Genomic DNA, 10,447 nt, shown 5'->3' on the forward strand with positions numbered 1-10,447 from the left:
TCATTTTTTTTACAAATTGAATATTTGTGGCAACCCTATGTCAGCAAGTTTTTCTATTAGCATTTTTTTCAACAGCAATTTTTTTTTTTACTTTCTGTCTGTCATATTTTAGCAATTCTTGCAATACTTCAAACTTTTTCATTCTTATATTTGCTATGGTGATCTGTGATCAGTGATCAGTGATGTTTTCCTTATATTTGCTGAAGGTTCAGATGATGGTTAGCATTTTATAGCAATAAAGTATTTTTAAATTAAGGTTTGTACCTTGTTTCTTGGAGACAATGCTGCTGCTGCTGCTGCTGCTAAATCGCTTCAGTGGTGTCCGACTCTGTGCGACCCCATAGACAGCAGCCCACCAGGCTCCCCCATCCCTGGGATTCTCCAGGCAAGAACACGAGTGGATTGCCATTTCCTTCTCCAATGCATGAAAGTGAAATATGAAAGTGAAATCACTCAGTCAAGACACAATGCTACTGCACCCTTAATCAACTATAAGACTATAGTGCAGTGTAAACACAACTTTTATATACTCAACCACAATTTCATATGGCTCACTTTATTGCAATATTTGCATTATTATAGTGATCTGGAACTGAATCCACATTGTCTCCAAGGTATACCTGTATCAGATAAATTCCTGTTAAAGCTCTGATTGAGATTCCACTACACAACCACAGAAATGGCTGAAGTGAAGGAGAACAACCAGACTGAAAATACCTTTGCAACACAATTTTGGATTTTTTGTTGTTTGCTTTTCTATTTTGAGCCAGTCTTGAGGCTCTCAGTACAGACTGGTCAGTTCAATTACTTGAGCAGCTGATTAAGTCCTAAACCCACAACCACTTCTCATATGGGGCTTTCACAGCCTGGGACACTATATAGTAATCTCCACAGGGTCAGCTATTTCCAAGGATAACACCTATGCCCTACAGTTTGCTTAAGTTATTCAAATTAGCCAATCCTAAGCCTATTGATTCTGCCTCCCTCTCCCCTTCCCACAGAAACCAGAGTACAAAACATGCACCAATGGTTCCCTCTCTTTTTCTCTGCCTGGTGATTAATCTCAATACCTCCCCTGAGCTCCTGTGTGGTATATTACATTCATAATACTCTGTGAAGATGGTTAAACTGTAAATCTACTTTACCTTATGTAATAAGGAAATACTAAATATCTTTAGAACTTCAGGTTTTTGCACTATACATTTTTCATTTGCTTACTTTTAATGTAAAACTACATAAATTTAGAGATCGGCGCTTTTTTAAAAAGGTAAACAATAGGATTTAAGTGATGATGATTATATCTAATAATTAGTGCTTAAAATATATACATTATTCAATGAATTGCCAAAGGCATATTTTTATCAAATAGAACATATTTCCTCGTAAAATTGCTAGCGGATAGGGAGCAGTCAGAGGACCCTTCCTCATGGACCTTGGTTCTTGGTAAGGAGATGAAAAAGAATCTGAGATCTTACCAGTGGCAAAAATAAACTTACTGTAGCAAGAACAGAAAGACCAGCTCAAAAAGATGGGCCAAGCCAAGAAAGGCACCAGGGCTGACATGATGGGGAACAGGGGTTTTTCAAGACAGGGCTTCTGCATATTTATCTAAGTGGGTGTGGACTGATAGCTTTGATCGACAGTTGAAATTACATAACAGTAGTCTCTTTGCACATGTCGTTCCCATAATTGAGTCTGTTATTGTTATGCACCGAGCCCGTATCTCCGAACCGACTGAGAGAGCAAGTCCACCACAGTAATGCAAAGGCAAGAAGGGAGTTTATTTCTAGCACGCTAGGACCCAAGTCTCTTCCACCACAGTGGAATCTGACAAGAGCCCCGAACAAAGGAGTATGGCGGCTCACATACAGGCAGTTCTTTGTCTCAGTTACAGGAGTAGCTGGCGTTACATGATTGGCCAGGCAGGATGAGCGCATGTCCTGTCTTTTTTTGGTAAACATGACTCAGGTCCTAGAGCCCATCGTTTGGTCCCTAACATTCCCCCCTGTCCTTAGATCATATAGAGGAATCTTCCTCTCCGTCCTGAGACACAGTTTGATATTGTTGCCGAAGCACAAACAGCTGTACTGTATTTATCCGTTTCTTTACAAAGGCTACAAGTCTATTGATAATACATGAGCCAAAGGTAAGCATCAGTAGAAGTACTAGCAGGGGTCCCAGCAAGGTGGTCAACCAAGGGGATTGTTGAAGCCAAGACTCAAACCATCCTTGTTGAGCCTCACGTTCTCATTTACGTTGGGCTAGTCCCTCTTTTATTTTGGCCACAGATTTTCTAACTATTTCTGTGTGATCAGCATAAAAACAACACTCTTTTTTTAGGGCAGCACAGAGTCCCCCCTGTATCCCCCCACAGATCTTCCAGTTATGCCTGGGTGCACCTGGACATGCCCAGAATGCATGATTTTGGAGCTTGCCCCTCTTCCAGGGTACATTTACCACCAGCTTAAGGTCAAAGTATAAGTCTGGCCACCAAGTATTTGGTGGATGTATTGTGGTGGTGGAGTTAAGCATCTCACGTGTTAGTCCATTTTGCAGTTTCCAGGTGATTCTGACGGGTTGGTGCGGGTTTACACTGGCAGCTTTGGAGCAGAGTAACATGGTCATCTATAAGATGGTCCAGAGGAGTTGTCTAGGTCCTGTTGACGACGCCAGAGCTTCAGCCTCAGGGGGTTGGACGGGTGCAGAGATGCTTTCCATTTTTTTTTAGCGTCTTTCTGCTCTGCTGAAGTAGCTGGGAGTACGTGGTTGCAATGCACCCAAGGCCCGATACCATCCACCTTTAGGGCAGTTGGGGTGGTAAGAAGAACAACATAAGGACCCTTCCATTTGGGTTTTAGTGCCTTGGTTTGGTGCCTTTTGACCCATACCCAATTTCCTGGGCCAATGTCATGTGAGGGAATAGTTCCCTTATTTTGACCCACATGTATTTCCCGGAGCAGTTTCCAGACACGAGAGTGCCCCTTGCTTAAGGCAATCAAGGCCTCTTGGAATTGTCCCAACGTCGGAGGTGGTAGTTTTTTTCCTTTAAGTATTGGACATACAGGGGGAGGTCTCCCATACAGAATTTTAAATGGGGTCAAATTAAGTTGATAAGGAATATTATGTGCACGGAAGAAGGCGAAAGGAAGGAGGGTCACCCAGTCCCTGCCAGTCTCTATAGCCAATTTAGTTAAAGTTTTTTTAGGGTCTGATTCTTTTTTTTTTTTTTTTTTTTTTTTTTACTTTTTACTTGCCCTGAGCTCTGTGGACTGTATTTACAATGTAAGTTCCATTTAGTCCCCAGGGCTAGGGCAAGGCTCTGAAGTATTTGACTCACAAAAGCAGGTCCATTATCAGAGCCGATGGTCACCGGCAGGCCAAACCTGGGAACTATTTCTTTTAAAATCTTTTTTGCCACTATCATCGCAGTCTCTCCCTTTGTAGGAAAAGCCTCCATCCACCCTGAGAAGGTATCCACCAACACTAACAAGTACCGGTAACCATACTTGCCTGGCCTTACCTCGGTGAAATATATTTTCCAGTGTTTCCCTGGTCCTTCTCCCCGGTACCTCAGTCCTGCATGTTGTCCTTTTCCTGGCCTCATCTGTTGACATGCCTTACAAGTATGCACTATGTTCTTTACAGTTGTCTGGTACCAGGGACATCGCAGGCACGCAGTTTGAAAGAGCATCAGAGTTTTCTTTTCTCCCAGATGAGTAGACAAGTGTAAATGCTCACATAGTTACCGTCCCAACTGAGCAGGGAGTATCAAGTAGCGTTCTGAGTCTCGGTATCATCCATCTTCACCTGGAGGTGGAAGTCTGATTGCCAACACAGGGATGATGAAATCTTCATCAGCTACTTTTCGAGCTGCCAGGTCTGCGGCACGATTCCCTCGTGCCATGGGGCTGTCACCCTTCTGATGTCCAGGTACGTGTACTATTGACACAGCCCGAGGCATCTGTACAGTCTCTAAATGTCTACGGATTTCAGGAAAATTTTTATTTTCTTTTCCTTTAGCTGTCATAAACCCCCGTTCCCAATTTATCGGGCCCTGGATGTGTACCGTGCCAAAAGCATAGCGACTGTCAGTGAAAATAGTTATTCTTTCTTTTTTGGCTCTCTCTAATGCTTGAATCAGGAAAATTAACTCTGCCTTTTGTGCTGAGGTATCTGGGGGAAGGGCCTCTGCCCATATCGTCTGTCCAGAGTCATCTACTACTGCGCCTCCCGCCCATCTCTGTCCATCTTTTACATAACTGCTGCCATCTGTGAACCATTTTAGCTCACTGTTATCCAGTGGAGTATTGGTTAAGTTCTTTCGTATTGCTGTTACCCCGGCCAGTATCTCATCACAATCATGGAGGGGGCTATTTTCCTCCAGATTGGGCAAAAGAGTGGCCGGATTTAGAGTGCAGGGCATTTGGAAATGAATCCTTGGGGTGTCAAGTAGCAAGGCCTGATAGTGCATCAAGCGGGCATTAGAAATCTATTTACCTGGGGGTTGCTTTAAAACTCTCTCTCTGGCATGAGGAGTGTAGACCAAGAGTCTCTGTCCATAAGTCAGTTTATCAGCATCATGGACTAAGAGCACGGTGGCCGTGATGATATGGAGGCAAGGTGGCCATCCGGCTGCCACTGGGTCCAGTCTGTTGGAAAGGTAAGCTACAGGTCGCTTCCATGGTCCCCATCTCTGTGTTAGTACCCCTTTTCCTATCCCCCGCTTTTTATCTACAAATAATTGGAAAGGCTTAGATGGATCAGGGAGGGCAAGGGCAGGAGCTTCTAGCAAGGCTCGCCTGAGCTCTTGGAAGGCCTCTTTCATTGGCTCAGTCCATTTCCAGTCCTTGTTTTTTTTGGTCCCTTCATATAGGGGCCTGGCCTTTTCTGCAAACCCCAAGATCCATAACCAGCAATATCCCACAGTTCCCAGAAATTTTCTCACTTGTCTAGGGTTAGCCGGCTCAGGGATCTGGAGGATGGTTTCTTTCATAGCCTGTGTTAGCCACCTCTGGCCCTGTTTTATCTTATAACCGAGGTATGTAACCTCTTGCTTGGCAATCTGGGCCTTTTTGGCACTGGCCCTGTAACCTAAAGTCCCCAAGGTTTGGAGAAGGTCACCTGTTGCCTCTTGGCACTCTTTCTCTGTAGCTGCTACCAGCATAAGGTCATCAACATATTGTAATAAAACAATGGTAGGGTGTTCAACCCGATACTCACAGAGGTCTTCGTCCAGGGCCTCATTAAATAACGTGGGCGAGTTTTTGAAACCCTGTGGTAAGCGAGTCCATGTCAGCTGCACAGGGGTCTGACCACCGTCTTCCTGCCGTTCGAAGGCAAAGATCTCTTGGCTTGCGGGGGCAAGAGGCAAACTGAAAAAGGCATCTTTTAAATCTAAAACAGTATACCAAATGTAGTTTGGAGGCAAGTTGCTTAGCAATGTATAAGGGTTAGGAACCGTAGGATGAATATCATTTACCCATTTGTTGACTTCTCGTAGATCTTGAACTGGTCTAAAATCAGTTCCCCCAGGCTTTTTTACAGGCAACAGGGGAGTGTTTTATGGGGACCGGCACCTTTTCAGGACCCCAGCATCTATGAGGCGTTGTATATGAGGAGTAATTCCTTGTCGAGCCTTTTGACTCATGGGATACTGCCGTACCCTCACCAGGGAAGCTTTCAGTTCCACAATGATAGGGGGCCTCTGTTTGACCAGTCCCATTCCTGCTGTTTTATCCCAGGCCTGAGGGTATCTTTGAACCCATGGTTTTACTTTGGGGCTTATTGTCGCTGGGGCCTCTGGCAAGTAGAGTCTGTATTTATCTTTTAATGTCAGAGACAGGACCTGAAGAGGATGCCCGGTCCCATCTAGAACTGACACTTGTCCGTGGTCAAAATGAATTTGGGCATTCACTTTAGACAGTAAATCCCTTCCCAACAAGGGCTCTGGACACTCAGGTATCACCAGAAAAGAATGGGTTACCTGGTGCGCCCCCAAGTTCACATGCCATTTTGTAGTCCATCCATATCGTTTAGTCCCGGTTGCTCCCTGCACCGAGCTACTTTTCTAAGACATGGGTCCATCTTTTTGGTTTAAGACTGAGTATTGGGCTCCCGTGTCCACCATGAAGCCAACCGGTTTTCCCTCCACATTTATAGTTACCCAGGACTCGGGGAGGGGCTTCAAGCCCTGACCCCCCTAGTCACTATCCTCACCCGCATAGAGGATATGACTGTCTGGAGAGGGAGTCTTGTTCTTGGGTTTCTTGGGCCCCTCTTTTAGATTTTTCTTGGGGCATTTATCTTTTTAATGTCCAAACTCTTTACAAAACGCACATTGGGTTTTCTCAAGCTTATGCCTTATCGTTTTTTCTTCAGTTTTTGAGTCCAATTTTTTCCCTTTTTGGAACCTGTTTTTGTTTTCAACCCCAGCAAAAAATATCTGGGCCAGCTCTTTTTGATTTTTATGGTTTTCTTCAGCTCTAATTTTTTTTTTTCTCTTTTAATGCGGTCCTCTCTCTCTTTTGGGGTCTCTCTATGATTAAAAACTCTCTCAGCTGCCCTTACTAGATCTTGTAAGGATTGCTCACTTAACCTTTCTATTTTTTGTAACTTTCTTCTAATATCAGGGGCTGCTTGATTTACAAATGCTAACATAAATGCCGCTCGTGACTCATCTGCCTGTGGGTCCATAGGGGTATACTGTCTAAAAGCTTCCATTATCCTTTCAAGGAAGGCTGCTGGGCTCTCATTTGGCTCCTGCCTCACTGAATTTATTTTGGCCAAATTAGTTGGCTTCCTGGCGGCCACTCTAAGGCTGGCCATAAGAGTCTGGCGGTACACTCAGAGACGCTCCCTACCTTTAGCACATTCAAAGTCCCAGTTGGGTCGCACCAAGGGGAACCCCTCCTCAATGAGGTTAGGCTGTATTGTGGGCCTTCCATCCACCCCTGGCACATTCTTCCGAGCTTCTGACAGGATCCGCTTGTGCTCCTCTGTAGTGAAAAGCACCTGTAACAGTTGCTGACAATCATCCCAAGTGGGATTGTGAGTAAAAAAGATAGACACTAAAAGATCAATAAGACCCTGTGGTTTTTCAGAGAAGGTGGGAGTCTGGGTTTTTTAATTGTACAAATCACTAGTGGAGAAGGGCCAATACTGATATGTCCGCCCTCCAACCTCTCTGGCTGGCCCTGCCCTGACCGGAAACGTGTGAACGGTGGAGGAGGGGACTTCTGGGTCTTCTTTTTCCACTACACTGGCCATTTCCCTTGTTCTTCCCTGAGTTTCCTGGGCGGGGCCCCCTTCTCTGGGAGGAGCTGAAGGCTCGGTTCACCTCCTGGCTTCTCCCGATGAAACCTGTGGAACCTGTGGAAGCAAGGGCGGATGTGGATCTGCATACGGGGGTGGGAACAATTTGGTCTCCAGATCTATCAGATTAGGATACAGAGAAGATTCCTGGAAGACCGGCTTTGGTTGATTTTCATCCTTTTTTTATTTTTGTTTCTTCGGAAGCCTTCATGACTAGCACCTGTGGGCTTGGCGAGGTTGGAGTTGGGGAAGAGGGATGGGGAGGTTTAGGAGGTTTAGAAGGAGCGAGAACAAAGGGTTTAAGCCATTCCGGTGGGTTTCTCACTAGATCCTGCCACATCAGAATGTAGGGAGTCTGATCTGGGTGCCTGGCAGGACTATGAGTAAGCACCCTCTCTTTAATTGCCTGGATAATTTGGGGATTGAAGGTTCCCTCTTGTGGCCATCCAACGTCAAAGGTGGGCCACTTGGCGGAACAGAAAGTCACCAGTTTGCTCTTCTTTACCAGTAACGAAAGATTCTGAGCTCTAGACTTGAAATCAGAGAAGTGGTTAATCATAAGAGATAAAGGAGTAGAAGTTGTTTGTCCCATGATTACAGAAAAGTATACTGGGAGCCAACAGAGCACACAAAGAGCAACACAGACACCACAAATAGACAAACAGATAACAAACGCAAGGTGGCCACCAACAATGCACTCAATCTTACCTGCAGGGTGTTCACAGAGCCAGCCACCTCCCTGGCACGATACCGGGCCTCTGCCTTACACTGGACCTAATCCAGTAACCGGAGCCAGCCGCCTCCCCTGCATGATACCAGGCCTCGGCCTTATGCCGGTCTTGCCTCTGCACTTTACACTCAGATGCCTCCCCAGTACGATACTGGGCCCCGGACTTAATCTGGGCTTTTGCAACGTTAGCACCGGGGCTCAGAGCTCTTATCTTCTAATGAGGTTACTCCCTTCTACCAGGAGAGTTGTCCTCCCTGGCGGGACAGAGATCCCGGACCAGCCCCCAAATGTTATGCACTGAGCCTGTATCTCCGAACCGACTGAGAGAGCAAGTCCACCACAGTAATGCAAAGGCAAGAAGGGAGTTTATTTCTAGTGCACTAGAGCCCAAGTCTCTTCCAGTACAGTTGAATCCAACAAGAGCTCCGAACAAAGGAATATGGCGGCTTATATACAGGCAGTTCTTTGTCTCAGTTACAGGAGTAGCTGGTGTTACATGATTGGCCAGCCAGGATGAGCGCATGTCCTGTCTTTTTTTGGTAAACATGACTCAGGTCCTAGAGCCCATCGTTTGGTCCCTAACAGTTATAATCAGATGTATGTATGTATGAAATATTTATGAACCCTTAATAGATGCTTTCATTTTCATGCATTGGAGAAGGAAATGGCAACCCACTCCAGTGTTCTCACCTGGAGAATCCCAGGGACAGGGGAACCTGGTGGGCTGACATCTATGGGGTTGCATAGAGTTGGACACAACTGAAGGGACTTAGCAGCAGCAGCCCAATAGGTGCTTGGCTGTCTAAGGTCACATGAGGACACTGCTGTGCATCAAGAATGCATGTGCCAGAGTTGGAGAAGTCCCTGTGGTTAGTTTGTATCCACTTTCACATAGGGCACAAGCGCTGGACTTGGAAAAGTCTCTGTGGTTATTTTGTAGCATGTCGATAAGCTTCCGGGGGCTGCACTGGGCTTGTCTGGGGTGGAGATTAGAGATCAGTTTGAATATTTTTTGGCTAGGCCACTCTTCCTTGCTCATGTCTAACATCCTACCTTACAAAATGCAGAATTTAGCATTGTCATCATTGTCCCTGGCTTTCTTAATTTCAACAGCAAAGTAACATTGCTGAGGTGCCAAACCTGGTGCATCTTGAAAGTTAGCAGAGATGGGAACTCCTCTATCTTAAAAAGTGAAAGTGAAAGTAAAGTCACTCAGTCCTGCCGGACTCTTTGCAACCCCATGGATTGTAGCCTACCAGGCTCCTCAGTCCATGCACTTTTCCAGGCAAGAGTACTGGAGTGGGTTGCCATTTCCTTCTCCAGGAGATCTTCCCGACCCAGGGATTGAACCTGGGTCTCCTGCATTGCAGGCAGACGCTTTACTATCTGAGACACCAGGGAAGCCCTAAGTATCTTACATTAATGAAAAAACAGAACCTTGTTGTGCTGTTTCACACAAACTCAGTCTGATGCACAAACCTGGAGGTGTTTATGAAAAAGTGCAGTCAAGTTAATTTAACTACTAGTATCATAAAATTTCTATGTACATTTCCTCCATAATGTTCAATCTAAAATAGATGATTCTCATGTTCCCCAAATAGGGCATGAGAGGACAGTGAATGGGTGACTTTTTTAAAGTCATTTTGTATTGTATATCAATTTACTAGGATAATAATAAAACTATTTCAAGTGTATTTCCTCAGTCTCTGATATAATAGTGCTATAGAGAAAGCAGCAATGATTATGACTCCAACTTTGAAAGTCAACAGCGATACAGACTATGGTTCCTTTCCTCAGTTTTGAATGAAACTAATTCCCCTTGGTCAGCACTATTATTGGCTTCCCTGGTGGCTCAGACGGCAAAGTGTCTGCCTGAAATGCAGGAGACCCGGGTTCAATTCCTGGGTTGGGAAGATCCCCTGGAGAAAGAAATGACAACCCACTCCAGTACTCTTGTCTGAAAAATTCCATGGACTGAGGAGCCTGGTAGGCTACAGTCCCTGGGGTCACAAAGAGTCTGACAGGACGGAGTGACTTCACTTTCACTTTCTATTATTGGTGTCAGCTTTAGAAACTTCATTTTCCTTCATAGAAGTTTTAAAAGAAATCATCATTAGGATATCCACCAATTTAATGTTAGAAAGGTGTTTTATAGTTATGATTTTGCTCGTCACTAAAATAGTATTATGTTGCTCTGATGTGACTATTTACTTAAATATCTTTTCTTGCTAAGTTAACCATTTTCACCTGTAGTGTAATCAATTCAGATTTTAGAATTTATTTACTTCCCTCCTCATATTAGTTGGCTTCCCTAGTGGCTCAGATGGTAAAGCATCTGCCTGAAATGCGGGAGACCCAGGTTCAATTTCTGGGTTGGGAAGATCCCCTGGAGAAGGAAATGGCAAC

The 10,447-nt window shown here is 45.0% G+C and overlaps 1 pseudogene; it reads right to left on the reverse strand.

Moving 5' to 3' along the window:
- Positions 1 to 6,492: 6,492 nt before the first annotated feature.
- Positions 6,493 to 7,266, reverse strand: LOC138931516 (uncharacterized; annotated as a pseudogene).
- Between the last annotated feature and the right edge of the window lie 3,181 nt (positions 7,267 to 10,447).

The sequence above is a fragment of the Ovis canadensis genome, chromosome 1 (genome assembly GCF_042477335.2).
Source record: "Ovis canadensis isolate MfBH-ARS-UI-01 breed Bighorn chromosome 1, ARS-UI_OviCan_v2, whole genome shotgun sequence".
NCBI classification, from domain to species: domain Eukaryota; kingdom Metazoa; phylum Chordata; class Mammalia; order Artiodactyla; family Bovidae; genus Ovis; species Ovis canadensis.